Source organism: Anolis carolinensis, chromosome 5 (genome assembly GCF_035594765.1).
Source record: "Anolis carolinensis isolate JA03-04 chromosome 5, rAnoCar3.1.pri, whole genome shotgun sequence".
NCBI classification, from domain to species: Eukaryota; Metazoa; Chordata; class Lepidosauria; order Squamata; family Dactyloidae; genus Anolis; species Anolis carolinensis.
The window spans coordinates 204,015,091-204,020,751 of record NC_085845.1 but is presented as its reverse complement, the minus strand read 5'-3'; the positions used below and the strand labels follow the sequence as shown (position 1 = coordinate 204,020,751).

At 43.1% G+C, this 5,661-nt stretch overlaps 1 non-coding gene across 2 annotated transcripts; it reads left to right on the top strand.

The window, feature by feature from the left end:
* Positions 1 to 241: 241 nt before the first annotated feature.
* Positions 242 to 3,896, top strand: LOC103281224 (uncharacterized). 2 transcript variants are annotated; one of them, XR_507611.3, is made up of 5 exons: positions 242 to 1,446; positions 1,644 to 1,784; positions 2,300 to 2,431; positions 3,001 to 3,130; positions 3,282 to 3,896. It is a non-coding gene; the product is annotated as an uncharacterized LOC103281224 (transcript). The 2 variants fall into 2 exon arrangements; XR_010006961.1 differs by having other exon boundaries at positions 2,300 to 3,130.
* Positions 3,897 to 5,661: the final 1,765 nt, after the last annotated feature.

Below are 5,661 nucleotides of genomic sequence, written 5' to 3'. Positions count from 1 at the left end.
TGAGTTCAGAATATTTCCTATTTGATTTCATGACTTGACAATTATATGAAATAAAATGAAAAATAAAACAAAGTTGGAATATAAACCCTGCTGGGAAAAATACATATTTTCCGGGGATCCCAAAGAGTACAAATACATATAGGCAGACAGATAGATTTCATGGAAATAAGGGAGAATCCATAAAAGTGAGTTACATTGCATAAAGGGGAATCATGAGTGATATAAACTATTGAAAATATTTGATAAGAACGAAGTTCATAACATCTGGAGAACCCAATATGGAAATTCATAAAAGTGGAGTTTTAGCAGCATGATTTTACAATTCATGAAGTTGTTATCTCTTGCCTCAGAGTGCAGGGATAATCCACAGTAAACTCCAGTAAAAAGTCTCAATCACCTTCTACTATAACTATATGGAATATAGAACATAAAGTCTTGATTTTTGAACTATCTTTTACAAAGTCCTGGGGGGGGAGGGTGGTCACCTCAATCACAAAAGGACTTTGTGAAAAGGGTTCCATAGTGTAGAGCCATAGCAGTTCAAGTGGCATCCAACAGAACTGGTATATGATGGATGGCTGGGTGGGTTGAAGGCTCACCTGGCACAGCATGTCTGCAGCATTAAGAAGGGGGCATTCCTGTTATTCTTCTTTCCTCAAAGGGATTCTGGTCTCTTGCAGGGATTAGGAATCAGTCGTTGCCTCGCCCTCGGTCCCCGTGTCCTCCTGGGGCCCTTTACTATCAGAGTACGTGCTATGAATATCTGGAGGATGCTGTCAGTTGGCAAGAGGCTGAGGTATGTGATGGATTTACACATTAAGTTAAGGGAACCCAAGGAGAATATGGAATGGTCCAGATCTAGAAGGGAAAAGGCCTCACAGACACGGTGCGGTTACAAATGCATACATTTGCAGGTTGACATTTACTGATATTCCAATTTGCTGATTTGATTAAAATGTTCTCGGGGTGGTGGTGGTGGATACTAATCTTATTTATTTTTATATTTATTTATACCCCGCTTTATCTCTCCCAAAGGAGACTCAAAGTGGCTACTCCAGGGCGACGCTATGGTCAGCATGTTCAACCACCAGCTGCAATAAATCTTGTCAGTTGAGGGGTTGACAGTTCGAAGCCTGGGTCAAGGTTGTCAGAGTTTTATATTATTTAGGTCATTTCTTATGTGAAAATGGATAAGTGTTTGTAAGAATCATGTCCTATCCATGTATGACCAGCAGCAATCAAGACGCCTGCTAAAGACTGAGTGCTATTAATAGAGGCTAAGTAAATCTTGAGTTAGTGAATGTGAATGTGAATGTTATTGTGAAGGTGTTGGTGACGATGATGGTGTCGCTGTTGGAAAGCTGTTGGAGTGGAGCTGAAGAAAGCTTGAAGATAACATTTTGTTTCGCCGGTTGAAAGCTGCTGATAAAAGCCAAGGACTGTTATGTTTGTATATATTTTCATATAAATCTTTCTTTACTAAAAGACAGTTTGTTTTGGGGTTTTCTCCTTGGACGAAGGGTGCAGCTTCCGCAGAAGGGGTTGAATGTTTGGAACCCCAGTTTGATAGCTGCGACAAAGGTGAGCTCTTGACCCTTATTTTTTGACCATATTTTTTGTGTTTTTCTTCTCTCTCCTTGCAGGATTCCTGCCTGTACTGGCGAGGGGGTCACTTGGCTTCCATTCAGTCAATGAAAGAGGAAAAAGATATTTCTGAATACATCAGGAGAATCAGCAGGGCAAGCAGTGTCTGGATTGGTTTCCGTGCCAAACTTGCCTCCTCGGTAAGCAAGACCCCACTGGAAGCAGAGTTCTACATTTTGGACTTTGGAATACATATGTTTACATTATGAGATACCTTGGAGATCGGGCACAAGTCTAAACACAAAATTCACTGATGTTTCCTAGTCAACTTAAATACATAGCCTGAGGCTGGTGCTGTTGGTGCCTTGATTCTATGTAGCTTCCAGATTGAACTGGGGCTCCTAGTGCATTGACATTGTGTAGATTTCCATTTTAACTGGTACTCTTGGGGCATTGAGATTGTGTAGCTTCTGATTTGAATTGGTACTCTTGTGGCACTGAGTCTATTACAGATAAGCTCCATTAACTCCATGAGGTATCCGCTGTTTCCTTCTCACATATGGAGGATCTCTTGGGACCGACTGTGCAAATGCTGCTTGTAAAGCAAACTGATAGAAAGGCTCCAAGCGAGCTTCCAAAGTGGATTAATCTCCATGCAGTGAATTCTGCTTTTCAATTCATTCCTCTTTCTGAGCTTGTCATACTCTCTCACCAGTCCAGTAACTACTATCCTGTATCCCATGAAGGAAACCTCTTTCTCCCTCTCTGCCTCTCCTGACTTTGAATCTCCCTCCATGCATGGAAATTGTCCTGTTTTGTCTCTCAAGAACAGCCTTAAAACACTGTGGTAAGTAAATGAGAACTGCTTTACTGCAGCAAAACATAAAGAACAGCACACTCAGTGGAATAATGCAAAAGGAAGCAAGGAAGTCTTAGGGCAAACACAGTTCTTAGTCTCTGATAAATTCCCAAATCAAGTAGCAGTCTTACTTCAGACAAAGGAATGGCAATAATTCCTTAGGAGCAGTTTCCCAGATGCAGACTTGAAGCAGGCACAAGGGGAGCGAAGGCTTAGGCATTAGAGTCAGTTTATTTCCAGCAAGAGCTGGCTGCACCTGCTTCTGCTTTATAGCCCTGAATTCTGCTAGGGCAGTTCCCAATTACTCAGCTGCATTTCTGGCAGCTATTCTAGCTGAACAACATCCCTGCTCTGTTTACTTTCGCCTCTCCTGAAATGTGGGTACTTGCAAAGTCTCCTCCTCAGATTCCAACTCACCCTCAGATTCATGAACACTTTCCTGCTCCCCTTCCTCTTTTGAAGAAGAGGAATCCCTAACAGAAATGCTCTCTTCTCTTCCACAGAAGCTCAAAGCCCCCCCTCCCATTCATGAAAATGGTATTTTCTCTCTCCTGCAGAAGTTCACGTGGGGATGGAGTGATGGTGTCAAATACGTTCCTGGATCTGCTCTCTGGGACAACAGGAGACCCAGCACCAGCAGCTCATATGACCAGTGTGTTGCGCTCCGCAGTGTGCAGGATTCAACAGGTGCATATGGAGGCCACTGACAGGCAAACTCCTGGGAGCGGAGAAACTGCTTTTTGGCGAGGATGCCATGAGCTATGAGAGGGGAACCAACTAATCAGGCTTACAAGTGCATTGCTTTCATTGCCTCCTCTTTTGTCCGTTTGCTTTACAGGTTCTATCAGGTGGTGGCAATACAGTTGCTCCACCAGATATCCATACCTGTGCAAGTACCGAGCGGCATTCTAGGCCTGTGATGGCAACACTTGGAGCATGAAGAGAGGACATCCCTTGAGATCCAGCGGAAGAAGGCTGCATCTAGCAAGGCACCACATTCCCCAAATGTTCCATCATCAAGAAAAGACCTTGCGTTCTCCTGTTCCTGGGGGTCTCTTTCAAATCTCAGATGCTTTGTGCTTTTCTTCCCATTTACAGCCCAATGCCTGTACCTTTCCCTTCTTTTGATTCCTCCCACTCTGTAATCCCAGATTGCTTCCTAAATCCTGCTCAAACAAGGTGAATCCCAACCTGCCTTTCCTTCCATGGCGAAAAGCGTTCCTCTTCAGAGCCACCTCCTTGCTTGGGCATTGAAGAAACCTCAGGGCTCAGAACGAAGCTCTTCTAATGAAGGACATCCTCCTTGGCTGAGTCTATTCATTTCCACGAGAAGATGAGAAGAAAGCAAGAAAGCAAGTGAAACACATGGGTGGGTTGAGGGTGTTGGCCTCTGTCAGGCTTTTGTCTGTTCCTCTGTCCCTGAGATAGCAATAAATTCTTTTCTGAGCATAAATCTCTGAGATTATCTCCTTTGTTTCCATCCAGTAACTTTGGGGTTGGGACCTCAAATTTATTGATTTATTTATTTACAGTATTTATATTCCACCCTTCCTTCTCACCCCGAAGGGGACTCAGGGCAGATCACAATGTACACATACAAGACAAACATTCGATGCCATATGAACATAAAAACAGAGACAGACACAGAGGCAATTTAACCTGCTCCAGCTTCCAGCTTCCTGAGGGGATGCTCGATTCCAGCCACAGGGGGAGCTGCTGCTTCATTATCCACTGTGACACCGAGTCCTTGGATACTTCTTCAAATGCTGCTGGATGATTTTTATGGTGTCGTAAATTAGTTAAATTAGCCTCCCCACATAAGTGGTACCTAAATTTCCTACTTGATTGATGCAACCATCTTTCAGGTTGCTTAGGTCAACAACGAGCAGGGCTATTTTTTATTTTAATGGTCACGTGCTCACTCCAACATGGGCTGGCCTCGAACACATGACCTCTTGGTCAGAGTGACTTATTGCAGCTGGCTACTAACCAGCCTGTGCCACAGCCCGGCCCTGTTAAACAAAGCTACTCTTTCCCCATCTTCTGATGCTTTGCTCTGCAAGCTGTTCCAACCAACTACACACAGAGACACAGTTTGGCCCCACTTGAATTGCTCTGATGCTATGAAATCCTGGGAGTTGTGGTATGGTGAGGAATTAGTACTCCTTTTCAAAAAAGACAAAAGATCTTGTGAAACTACAACTCTCAAGATTCCATAGCACTGAGCCATGGCAGATAAAGTGGTGCCAAACTGTGATAGTTCTACAGTGTAGATGCAGCCAAGGACTCTGACATAGGAGGATGCATAGGACTTTAATTCTTTGCTCCGGACACAGTCCCAGTCCTGACTCAGGACACATTGAAATTGTGATTTATCACTGTGAGACAACCGTACATTGTAAAAGAGGACACCTTCACACATCATTTATTTATTTATTTTATTTACTTCATTTCTCTCCCACCTTTCCCACCTGAAGGGACTAAAGGTGGCTAAAAAATCTGGCAACAATTCATTGCCAATAAAAAACAACAATAACAGCAAAACATAAAAACAATATTATGGAAAAACACATAAAACAGTATACAAAATTTAAAAGCATATAAAGTACATAGTTCCATTCATCAAAAAAACCTTGCTATAAACTTAGAACCAACTTGCAAGTATTTAAGAAGGACAGAAAACAAAATCCAGAAAAAAGTAGGGATCCACTGGAAAGCAAGAAATTAGACCCCGAATTATGAAACAGCATGAAATAATATAAATAGAAGCCATGGTTCCGACAGGATCCACTGAGTGCGTACCTGTGCATGATGAATGTCACTTACGCATGATGAATGGCCTCTGGAATGCTGTTCAATCACACCCAAACTTCCCCAAGACAGGTTCAGCTATTGAGATGGTCATCATCCTCAAGGATCTATTGCGTACATTGTGTTAACCAGAGCCAACCCATTAAGCTCATAACGGGCTCATTGCCCAATGCCACACCATATTTCTCTCGATTGCATCCCTCTTGTAGGTGGATCAATAAAGGGGCTGATACTTCAAATGCTCCAATGAAAGTTTATTGAATTTCTCGCCACACAAAGAGCCAGTCAGTGAAGACACCCAGTAGAATCCTGAGTGTTGTGGTTCAGTCTGATGATGAAGGGGGATTTGGGTTTATGCAGGCTGACCAAAGCAATGCTGATGAGGGAAATGTCGAAGGCTCTGATGC